At 37.8% G+C, this 12496-nt stretch overlaps 1 protein-coding gene and 1 long non-coding RNA gene across 10 annotated transcripts in view; one reads left to right on the plus strand and one right to left on the minus strand.

Annotated features, from left to right (window-relative positions):
* Positions 1–12496, minus strand: part of LOC122551560 (ferroportin-like) — a 67782-nt gene that overhangs the window by 33430 nt on the left and 21856 nt on the right. For 4 of the 7 annotated variants that reach the window (XM_087989030.1, XM_087989023.1, XM_087989026.1 and 1 more), the window contains 3 exons: positions 12083–12151; positions 11651–11740; positions 10393–10500 (listed from right to left, as the gene is read on the minus strand). The gene's annotated coding sequence lies outside the window, so the exon portion shown is untranslated. Of the gene's footprint in view, positions 1–1302; positions 1460–10392; positions 10501–11650; positions 11741–12082; positions 12152–12496 lie in introns of those variants that run through there. The other 3 variants (XM_087989025.1, XM_087989028.1, XM_043693631.2) reach the window with 3 other exon arrangements.
* LOC122551561 (uncharacterized) overlaps positions 1546–12496 on the plus strand; it is a 38611-nt gene continuing 27660 nt past the window's right edge. For all 3 annotated transcript variants that reach the window (XR_015757673.1, XR_015757675.1, XR_015757674.1), the window contains exons 1-4: positions 1546–1853; positions 2818–2871; positions 4591–4691; positions 7008–7201. This is a non-coding gene — a long non-coding RNA (uncharacterized LOC122551561). The remainder of the gene's footprint in view (positions 1854–2817; positions 2872–4590; positions 4692–7007; positions 7202–12496) is intronic.

Below are 12496 nucleotides of genomic sequence, written 5' to 3' on the forward strand. Positions count from 1 at the left end.
TCATTGAATGTATTTAAAACAGAGATAGAAAGGATCTTGATTGGCAAGAGGATCAAAAGTTATGGGAAGAAGGCAGGAGAGTGGAGTTGAGAAGCATATCAGCCACGGTCAAATGGATGAACAGATTCAATGGGCCGAATGGTCTAATTCTGCTCCAATATCTTATGCTCCTAAGATCCTAGAATAACATCCAACAGAATGAAGGACTTGTCAGCCCTTAGCTCCAATAACTTGCTCAGAACCACTTTCCTGCTGAATGTAATTTTTTTGAGTTCTTGAAGAAATATTAATTGACTCAAAATGTTAACAATGTTTCTGTCTTCGCAGTAACTGCCAGATCTGCTGAGTTTCTCCAAAAATTTATGCTTTTATTTCAGATTTCCAGCATCTACCGTATATTACTTTTGTGCTACAATGAAACTGATTGCCTCTTCAAAAGGAACTGAGCATGTACCTGAGCCTTAAATTACAGAATTAATTATTTTTATTAGAATGAAACCAGACAACTCAATGTACTTTGTTAATTAAGTATTTGTGCAATGTATTGTTACACTTTTGTGGTTAAATTTTGTGGTTAAGTTTATTTCTTGCGATAAATCCTTTTCTTTTTAAGCCAAGCTATTACGTAGCTGAGCAAATCACGTGACTAAAATCTGTTTCTGGACCAAATATTCTGCCTGGAGATTAGTGTCATTTGATTCCATCCAAACCCTGAAACTTGATTTACTTTAACATTAGATTTACATTGATCTTCCCTACCACCTTCCTGTCAAATGCTTGCTTCAGTGTAACGTATGCCAGTGGCTTCTGAAAGTAAGAGTATAGACTAAAACATTTATTTAAAATGTTAAGGATGAAATTTGACAAGTGAAGGATAATTTTCATCTACTGACATTCAGTATATTATTGACAATGTCAACAAAATCAGCTGCAAATTATAGTTTTGGGCTGTTGGAGGCAGCACATGTCTATTAAAATCAGTAGCAAGAAGAAATGGAAAGCTAAATCCAGTTGGAGGCGCTTTTTTAGATTTTTACAAGTTGAACAACAAAAATTCTCGCAGCCACATCCTTGAGGACGAGCCAACCAGATCCTTCCTTGTTGTGGCTGGCCTGTCAGAATTTTCCCTTCCAAATACTTTGCCCTCTGATGCTATGTAAATCTCGTTCATTGTAAACATTGTTCGACCTAACCGACGGTTCAGGCAACAGCGAAAGTACACGAAACACAAAGAATTTAAGTGATACCACAAGCTCGATTTTTCTGTCAATAATTACCAGTCGGGACAGCTTCCCTACTCACCCAGCACACAGAGTCACGATAGGTTACGGGCTCCGGGGGGCGGCGGTGCTTGCAGAGACACACTTTTATCGCAATCTAAAAAGCCCATCGAGGGGTTTGCGTACTTTTCTTTCGAAAGAGCTTTGGCATTTGATTTTTCTATTAATATTTTGTGGACCGAGGTTTGAAGCATCGACACCTCAAATCCCAATTATGCTCCTCCAACAATTCTTCCGGTAAAATAGACCCATGCATGACCTTTTACTGTCAGCGTCAAACAGTCAGGGCAAACCGAGTTACCAGAGTTTAAATACTGAGCATAAGTGCCTAGTTACTTAATTTTGATGAGACTATGGCCTCAGAACCATGAAAACTACTCACGCATATCGCCAGAAGTTAGTTTCAGGTCATTTAGACTGAGACTGGGTTCAAAAAGAATGTGATAGGCCAAGTCTAGGCTTTAGAAAGAGTACGGAAGAGATTTATCTGGATATTACCACAGATGAAAGACTTCGGTTACGAGATGTTGGAACGGTGAACCAAGTTCTGTTCAGAACAGAGGAGCTTTAGAGGTACCAGTGTGCTTTTGAAGAGTTTTGTTGAGTTTTAAAAGTTAGAAAAGTCTGTTCCTTCTGGTGGAACGGGTCAATACCAGGGGTTGTAGATTTAAAATACTTGAAAAGGTTTAGAGGGAAAACTGGAATATTTTAATTGAGACTTGTTGGGATTTGGAGTGTTATGTTGAAGAGATGACAGCAATTGATTACATAAATTATTTTAAAAAGTTGAATATTGAGGATTGGAAGGCTGCAGTCAGAAAACAAGTATGTCTAAACACAACTACTTATTCAAACAGCCAACAAAGACAACAAAAGCTGGATGGCCTCTTAGTGTACTGTGAGTTTCTATGAAATATCTAATAACTAATTTTTATTCTTTAGAAAAATTCTGAAGGATTTTGGGAGGGTTGATGTAGAGAATGTGATTTTGTAAATGTAGTGTAAAACTAGGGTCATAGATACACTTATAAATAAATTCAACTGGATTGTAGAAAAAGCTTCTCTACTTAAAAGAATGGCAAAAAAGTGGAACAAGAAGTAGTTGAGTCAAATAGCATAGGTATAATTACGGTGGAGTTAGATTGGCATGAGACCATATGCAATAGAAGGATATAATGACTGGAATACAGTAGCTAACAAGGCTGGTGGAGATTGCTGTCAGCTGACTGGACTGAACAACTACTTTTTGTGCTGAGCACTCAATTTAACAAGAGCTGAAATAATGCTACTCAGCTTTAGTCATAAGCACCTGTTACTTTAACAAAGGTATTGGCATGTTATTCAGTTTAATGAAAGGCTTTACTAAACAAGTGAACAGAAGATTTTTATTTGCACTGAAGATTGTGTTCAGGACCCAGTCAACTCTCTTGAGCACAAAAGCTAGTCTAACACTCCAGTGCAGTATTGAGGAAATGCTGTACTATTGGGTGGGTGGGCAGCATCTTTTAAATCATGTGCTAAACCCATTTATCCTTAGGAGTACATAAAAGATCACATTTTCGCCAGAGGCTTCTATTTTGAACAAAAGCAGGTGAGCTCTCCTCAGTGTTCTTGTCAATACTTATTCCTTAATCAATATCCCAAAAGAAACAGATGATTTGATCATTATCACATTACATCTTGAGACCATGCTGGCAACAAATTCTCTGCCATGTTACAATACAACAGTGACTACTCTTCAAAAACTGTTTTATTAATTGTAAAATATTTAGAAATCATGAAGTCATAAATGCAAGCTATTTCCTTCCTCCTCAAATATCATTACTTTGATCTTCTAAATTAATTAAATGTTGGATGTCAAAAATTACCCAAGCAACTTAAGAAGAAATGTTTGAGATTTAGATATTTTGATGTGAAGCAGTTATTGGTGTTTGAGTACAAGTTGCTGATTACAGTATGATTTAAATTTTGTTTAGATTTCAAAAAATTCCTTTCTTATGATTATATGTAGTTGACATTTTGTTATACACAAAATACTGTCAGTGCATTCCCACAAGGACAGTTTAAATTTACAGATGCAACATTTCCCAGAGTATAACTGGTACAATGGGGCTTTTATCCTATTTTGTTCTGTCTGCTTTGATGCTGGCTGCTTCATTTCTGCATTCAGGAATGTTTCTGCATGTTGCAGTCTCTCAATGGATACAGTCTAATTGGGTGATTAAAGTTAAAAATCACAACACCAGGTTACGGTCCAACAGGTTTAATTGGAAGCACTAGCTTTCGGAGCGTTATTCCTTCTTCAGGTTGATGTGGAGTACACTATTGTAAGACACAGAATTTATAGCAAAAGTTTACAGTGTGATGTAACTGAAATTATACATTGAAAAATATTTTGATTGTTTGTTAAGTCTCTCTCATCTGTTAGAATGACTGTGTTAGTTTTACTTCTTGGTCATTCTAACAGATGAGAGAGACTTAACAAACAATCAAAATATTTTTCAATGTATAATTTCAGTTACATCACACTGCAAACTTTTGCAATAAATTCTGCGTCTTACAATTGTGTACTCCACAACTAGCTGATAAAGGAGCAGCACTCCGAAAGCTAGTGCTTCCAATTAAACCTGTTGGACTATAACCTCCTACACCAGCATCTCCAAATCATAACTGGCTGATGTAATGCCAGGATTCCTAATTTGGGGAACGCAAGTGCAGGTAACATATTCCTCCATTTCAGTGCAAACAAGAAGCACAAAACGTTTGCTGAAAAATGAGACTTGCTATGAAAATTTTTTTCTTACACTCATCATGACAGATGCAGGAATGCCCAATTTCAAAAGAAACAACAAGTTGTATTGAAAGAGTGGCATGGTGGCTCAGTGGTTAGCACTGCAGCCACACAGCACCACGGACCGGTTCGATTCCAGCCTCTGGCAACTGTCTTTGTGGAGTTTGCACATTCTCCCTGTGTCTGCATGGGTTTTCTCCGGTTTCCTCCCACAATCCAAAAATGTGCAGGTTAGATGGATTTGCCATGCTAAATTGCCCATAATATTAGGTGCATTAGTTAAGGGAAACATAAAGAAATAAGAGAATGAGTCAAGGTGGATTACTCTTCAGAGGGTCAGTGTGGACTGGCTAGGCCGAAGGGCCTGTTTCCACACTGTAGAGATTCTAAGTTCTAAGAAGAGAATGGTGATTGGTTGAGAAAGAATACACTGGCTTTTGTTGCTTCCTTTGAAATTTCACTTTTTTTATGTAAGTGCAAGACAAAGAGTTTTGACAGCATGTATTTTTTTTTAATCAGCACTACCCATGTTTTGTCATACTACGTGACTATAAGCATGAAGTTGCAAAATGGGCCCTTTCAGTGGTATTATTTAAAAAGACCAGGAAACTAAATTCAAGGTAAGGTTTCTTTTAGAAGTGTTTATATTGTAATGTATCTGGAAGTACTTAAGCGTTTCTGGAAGTGTATTCGTGGAGTTGTTAGTGTTGCCACATCCTCAGGGAGCCAGCAGAATAAATCATCTATCCACCCAAGACTGCGACAGATATGGGTTCAGCAATTGAAGTGCCATCAGGTGTGCTGCATGACAGGAGCTGGAACATATGTTAAAAAAAGGGCAAGCTCTGAGTTCTACCCTTTGCTAGGTTAGAGCCACACTCCTCCATGCTCCTTGGCAATGACATAAGACTGTTTGCCAGGTCACCAAAGCACCCAGAAACTAGGTGTGAATGCCCATCAGCTTTCTCCTTTATTTTGCAAGAAGGCGAGTTCTGTTCAGCAGTCCTGATCTTTCACCTCACCTTCTGATGAACTCACAACTAAATTATCCTTCGCCCCTGTCCTGTTTGCAGGCTATTCAAGCCCAGATTTCTCACCATTTGCTGATTCCAACTTTGTACTAGCCTTGAAGTATCAGAATCTGAGTTGGTGACTGATGATTATGTCAATTGGTAGGCCTCTTTCTCAGTACTGTGCATATTAATGTGGTGAGATTAGGTAATAATGGCATGCTAATCTATGTAAATAGATACAAATAAGCCTTTTGACACTCAAGCAAGATTTTCATTTTGACATTCAAATCTGGCTCGGGAATCAAACATTTTTCTCCCCCAAGAATCTCATTTCTGGCAACATCAACCAATTTTTCCAAATGACTTGCCAACATCCATTTTCTTCCGGGGCTGGGAAGAACTCATCATCACAACACACCTTCTTATCTCTGTGCTGTCTGTGAATTTAGCTATCATGCCTTCACACACCTAAAACTCATTGATGTAAATTATAACGCATTAAGCCCCAGCACCTCGTGTGTCACTCTACTTGTCATATCCTGCCAATCTGAAAAAGACCAATGCCTAAGTCTATGGTTCTACACCCATTCCAGCCTTCCTTCTTTTACAGGTGTGCTTCTAAAATTTTTATTTGATGTTTCTTGTTAATTTAATTTTATAGCCTATTTGTCTTCCTAATTTTTTTACACTTTTCTTCTAATTTCTTCAGTCATTCTTATCATGCAGCTCCTCTGCTGTATTTGTGCACAACGTAAGCTTCTTTCCTAACTCTCAATTGTTGCCTCATATCTTTACTGATTCACTTGAAACAAATAATGGGGTTAACGTTAGAGACTGAAACGCTGTTTAGTTCACTTAGGTTGCTTTATTTTGTCTATGACCTCAGATGTAATTCCAAGAGAAAAATGGAAAGATCAACTTCAGCACTGAAAGCTTCATCTGCTGTCTTAGTTGGAGAAACACTGTCACTTGTCATACATAAGAATATGGGAACATGTGTTTTACTAAGTTAGATCTTAGACAATTCCTCCTTCTGACTAATTGAGATGAAAATATCCTTAAAATAGATTGTATCAGTATCTATTTTGCTGATCTTAATGAAGATAACTTAAAAATAATTCTGATTTTAATGGCAGGAACTGTAAAATGATAGTGGCAAAAATAATTCAGTACATGACCAATTTATCTTATCAAAACTCTTAAATTTCAATTGATCAAACAAAATGATTTGAATCATATGCTGCTACACCTATGGAAGAATTAATCTCGTAACAGTGAAGTAGTTACCCATGGAATATATAATTATGCCTCCCTGATGCAATACATTCTGGGAAGGAACTCATTACTGCAGCTGTTTACTATAATATTCGAGCACCACAGAACATTTCATAGATTCAAGAAAGAAGAAATGTTTATTTGCCTATCATATTTTGACAGTTTTACTTAAAACTGAAAAGTACATGTTGAAAATTAGATAATCAAGAATACACACAATAAAATTTTATTTTAGTCGCTAAAAATAAATTCTTCCCAACTGAGTATTTTCACAATGATCTAATGCTGAAATTTCCTTCTCAAATAGTTTGGCATCTATAAAATTCCATTGGAGGTCTCATCGATAATACTGTAACTGTTGGGCTTTGTTGAGCAGATCTCACCAGAAAGTCAAGCTTAAAGTGGTTCTTCCATATAAAGGAAAAAGTCCTATGAAAATAGCATAGTCAACTTTGAGCTAACAGAATTCTACACTAACAAATTCTGTAATATTAAATAGTAAAAGTACATTCCATTCACGTTTTAAAGAATAAAGTACTTGAACTACTTGAATGGCCAAGTGAGTTTATCTTATATATATAGTTAACACAACTAAGTCTGCTTTCAGCCAATTAATACTTTTTCTTGAAATTTTTTCTTCAATCACAGAACATGTGAAGCCAGCTTTTATTACACATTCCTAACTGCCCTTGAGAAATTGGCAGTGAGCCACCTGACTCTCTGCACTCCAAGTTGTGTGGATACAACCTGACTGAAAGAGTTCCAGGATTCTGACCCTGCAATGATGAAGATGCAACGATATACGGCCATGTCAGAAGTGTGACTTGCAAAGCAACTTTCAGGTGGGTTCTTTATTTAAACTCCTCCACTCCACCCCATATGTGCGCACACACACACACACCCTACTGCTCTTTCCTTTCAAGTAATGGTCACAGGTTTGGGGGTTGCTGTCAAAAAAAAGCCTTGATGAGCTACATAAACATAATCAGATGGTATTCATTACAGCTAGTATATGCCATGACTGGGAGAATTAAGGTTTAAGGAGGTGGCTGGGGTGCTTAGCAAGCAGAATGTCTTAGCTCTATCTTAAGTGATGGTAAGCTTCTTCAGTGTTAGTGAAGGTGCACTCATCCACATAAATGGAGAATATTCCATCACACTCCTGACTTGATCCTTATAGATGGTAAGCTTTGGGGAGTCAGATAGTGAGCCATTGCTTCAGAATTCCCAGTCTCTGGCTTGCTCTTGTATCCTCTGTACTTGTATGGCTGGGTCAGTTTCTGGACCGTCTCAAACTCCTCCCTACCCTCCTAGACCTTTCCATTTCTATCTCGGGTGACCGAATCGACATGGAAACAAAATTTGGATCAGTTTCTAGTCAATGGTGATACCCAGAATGTTTACGGTGGGCGGCTCAATGGTGATAATTTCCCTAGTTTCCTAACTGTCAGTGGTAGAGCAGAACGTTGCAACAGTGGGGACAGTGAAAACAGTGTTGTACTGCATTCAAGAGCATGTAACACAAACAGCAATCAGTAGGAAATTGCAGAGCTCGTCTGCATTGTTTGCTTATTCCATTTTATGCAAGCTGGAAAAACTTCAAAGAGAAACATAAATTGAGCCAAAAGTATTGAGATCACAGATAATTTTCAAACTCTTAAACAAAACTTAAACAAGGAATTAGCAAGGCTAAAAGGGGTCATGTAATGTCCTTGACATGTAAGATTAAGGAGGCATTTTATACATCTACTAGGAACAAGAGGGAAAGGAGAGGCCCACTCAAGGATAAAGGAGGGAACTTATGCATGGAGAAAGTGGGTGAGGTCCTTAAAGAGTACGTCACATCAGTATTCACAAGGAGAAAGATGGATGATGGTAAGGTTACAGAGGAGTATGTTGAAAATCTAGGGCATGTCAATATTAAGGAGGAGGTTGTATTGGGTGGTCTTCTAAAACATTAAGGTAAGTCCCAGGACCTGATGTAATCTATCCCAGAATAGCACTTTTGATACGTCCTTGGTGTTAATGCCACCAGTTCTGAATGTGTCTATCACATGTTGAATCAGCTAATGGGATGATGCAATTTCAGAAGAGTATTCTACAACAATCCTCGGATTTTAAAGGTACATTTTAAATGATTCAGTTGCATATCCTAAACTCATTGTGTGCAGCCCAGTCTAGTATGGTGACCAGCTTATTTCTGACACAGAAGGAGCCTATAGACGATATGTGCCACACTGTACACATTTCTAGACTTCTGTTTGCATAAGTAGGACATTGTAGTCCAATGCAGCTAAGCAATGTAATTTCTGGATGATACAAATGATCATGCCTAATGTATTTACAAAATCAACTTGTTTTTTTTAAAAGAAAGGGGATATCATAGAATCCCAACTGTGTGGAAGTAGGACACTCGGCCCGAGTCCACCGACCCTCTGAACAGCATCCTACCTAGAGGCACCCTAAACCTGTCACCCTGCATTTCCCATGCCTAACCCACCTAGCAAAGAGGCAATTTAGCATGGCCAATCCATCTAACCTGCACATCTTTGGATTGTGGGAGGAAACTTGAGCGCCCAGAGGAAACCCCACAGACACAGGAAGAATGTGCAAACCCCACACAGACAGTCGCCCGAGGGTGAAATCGAACCAGGATCCCTGGCACTGTAAGGCAGCAGTGCTAATCACAAAACCACCGTGCCACCCGGCATTGTAACTCAAATCAATGTGGACAAAGTTGCTCCTTTAACAAGGTTATGTTGTCCTTGTTTTTTTTTTTCGGAGAGGTCGTAGAAGACACACTCTGAAAAATCTAAGTTGATAGGTTTTAGGGACAGTTTGATTATAGCTAACAGATACTGCCTCAGGCAACAGGTTTTCAAGTCTTTGAAAAAGAAAACTTCTCTGTAGCAGGGGAGTGGCCAGTTCTCCCAGCTCAGCTTTTCTCTGGTTTTGTTTGGTTTGGTTTTTAGCAGTAGAATTTTAAAAAAAAAGCTGCTGGACCCAAAGAAGCAGGTCCAGGCTGGTGTTCTCTGATTTATCTCCTGGAAGACCCTGTGTTTGATTTTACCTTTTGTGCCAAGGAGTGTTTATGGGGATTGTTGCAAGTGTTTGGAATAGCATCATTAAGTTGGGACAATCTGTTGGGTTTTTGGATAGGTTAAGTTATTCTGTATTCTGTTCTCTTTTGTTTGTGTTTCATTCGGTAATCTTATAAATAAATCCTGTTTTGTTTAAAACTCAGTGGTTTGACCAGCTGCATCCATCCTGGAATGTCCACTTTACACGTGCTTAAAACAAGTAGCAAAGTTAGGGTCTGGGCCACTTGTTTGAAACGTTTTGAGGGGGTCTGGCCTGGTCCATAACAAATTTCAGCTGTTCAAGATGTTACAGATGGTCATGAGCTTTCTCTACAGATGCCATTAATGTTCTGTGTCTCTCAGCATTCTGTAGAACTGGCAGCTTTGCTGTATGATACTGACAACTGATAATGGATACATATTTATAGAAGTTTATAAAATCATGAGGGGCATGGATAGGTCTTTTCCATAGGTAGGGGAGTCCAAAACTGGAGGACATAGGATTAAGGTGGGCGGGGAAAGATTTAAAAGGGACCTAAGGGGCAACTTTTTCACGCAAAGGGTGATACATTGATTGAACAAACTGCCAAAGGAAGTAGTCGAGGCTGGTACAGTTAAAACATTTAAAAGATAGGATGGGTTTATGAATAGGAAGGGTTTAAGAGGGATATGGGCCAAATACTGGCAAATGGGACAAGGTTAATTTAGGATATCTGGTGGACATGGACGATTTGGACAGATGGGACTGTTTCCATGCTGTAAACCTCTATTATAACCGGACCAGCTTTATTCATCTTATGCGAACAGGCAGTGGATTACTCATCATTTAACAAGTGAAGGCTCCTCCATTTCATCTGCGGATACATGCAATAAAAATCAGCAAAGCCCATAACATACGGTACCAGCCTGCCTTCAAGCAGCAGATGTCATATTATCCTTGTTCAGTAACTCACTGTGTTAAATCATTAGATTCAGTAATGCTCTCCTAGCTGGCATCAGCTTTAAGTGATGTGAAGTGACATCTCTGACTACTGAATTCTTCCTCTAAGCTTGTGATCTTTCTGGAGAAAATAAATACACGGTAAGTATTTATTTAAGACATATAACTACAATTTGAGAATATGAATTCAGTTTTAAAAATCTGGAAATAGAATAATTCCTTTCAATAGAAATGACATCATAACTGCAGAGTTGTTGTCAAAGTCCAACAATTCCTTCTAGGAATGGGCAATAATTACTGGTCTTATTGGGAACAGCCACATTCTGAGAAATATTTTCTAAGTAAAAGTATTTGTTCTGAAAAGAAAGGAAATGAAAATAATTGCCACAGTAAATTTATGTGATCAACATGTTATAAAGCGGGCGTATTATTATTTTCGCAAACTTCCATACGTAATATAGTTTATGTCACTTATCAGGCAATGATGCCCACATTGGTCTGCTTTTTGAAGACAAGGAATTTAGATGTTGACAATCCCAAGACAATGGTGTCTTTTAAAGGGTACTTTGTGTAAAGAATAGCACTCCTTATTTGAAATACAATTTCGCAGAGGAAACACAAGTTACAGAACGCATTTATAATTGTGGATCTAGAAGAATGAGACGCAAGATGTCATGCAGGTTGAAGATGGAGAAGGAGTAAACACCATATGTACTCAAATCTAATTATGTAGAGAAAGAATTAGCTGTTCATAAACATAATATTTTCTTTGTAACAATTATGAAAAATATTAACATATTCCACTTGTGGAAAGTTACGGGGTAAATTCAACTAAATGCAAAGCTATGTTGAGTAATATAGCTAATTGCTCCAAGTTCTTTGTATCGATATTTCTACCAATGTTAGATAACTGGCACTCAGAAAAAATACAGCAATGTAAAATAATTGGCACGCATACCATTATATGGCAATGCAAGAGACATAAATCAACCTCATTGTCTATTTGTATACTTTTCTATACATCAGATATACTTCTCCACATATCTTTCCAAATACCTGGGATTGTTGAGACAGTGGCCTGAGAGTTATACTTTCACAACGTTTGAGTAAAGTGAGTTTCTGCTGATCCACAAAGGGAAGCTGGCTGTCAATCATCTTTTGAGCCTCAGCAATAAAGTTACTTTTCCATATATTGTTCCCTCCATTAACATTCTCTAATTTGTGCTCTTCAGCTAAATTTGTAAACGTTTTAAGTTATTCATTGAACCTACCTCATTTTTAAGGAGTAGTTTTCATTTGATTCACACCCATCTTTATCCATTAGCTGTAACACAGAATGTGCAGGATGTGTACTGTGGTTGCTTGAGATACAACAACAAAAAATTAATATACAAAGGTGGAGCACAGAGACACTTAATAAATGTTGGGTTATTTTGCAAACAGCACATTTTTTTTTAAATGTTGTTTACATTTGGTATAGCAAATCTGCCTTAGCATGATCTCCAACAGCCTTCAAGTTATTTAAGCACTTACATGGACTACGCACATAAGAGGATGTTTATTCAATCACAAAATTACAAAAGCCTGTATGTGATTGTTGAATTTACAGAAGCAGCTCATTGGAGATAACTGCAAAGTAAACTTTGACACAAAAAAAGCACCACTGTTAAGGGCAGATTATTGTCAGAAATAACACAACTAACCTGTGACAATATAGAGCCAATAACATGGTATTATACTGTATCCATCCATTCCAGGCACTGCAAGTGGCTCTGTGGAAATACCAGATAAAACAACATTAGCTTTCAAGTCTTCATTTTTAACACTCTAGGCATTATTACCCATAGGAGAAATAGTGTTCACTCATTACTGAAACAGGGAAGACCATCAAATCTCAAAGAAATAGTCTTAACTGTTAGCACATTGCCTTATTGGATAGACTAACTATACAGATGTCATGAAGAGATCTGAGGTTTAATTAATAATCCCAGAAAGGTTCACCTTCAGTCTAAATACCCACAACACTGTGCAGATTTTGCAGGGGAATTAATTAAAAATTGTCGATGTCTGCCATTCTTACCCTTCTGAAACTAGGCACAAGTTTGAGAAAGTGGGCA

The sequence above is a fragment of the Chiloscyllium plagiosum genome, unplaced genomic scaffold (genome assembly GCF_037043375.1).
Source record: "Chiloscyllium plagiosum isolate Xiang-an unplaced genomic scaffold, Cpla_swu_hap1 HiC_scaffold_7, whole genome shotgun sequence".
Taxonomy (NCBI): domain Eukaryota; kingdom Metazoa; phylum Chordata; class Chondrichthyes; order Orectolobiformes; family Hemiscylliidae; genus Chiloscyllium; species Chiloscyllium plagiosum.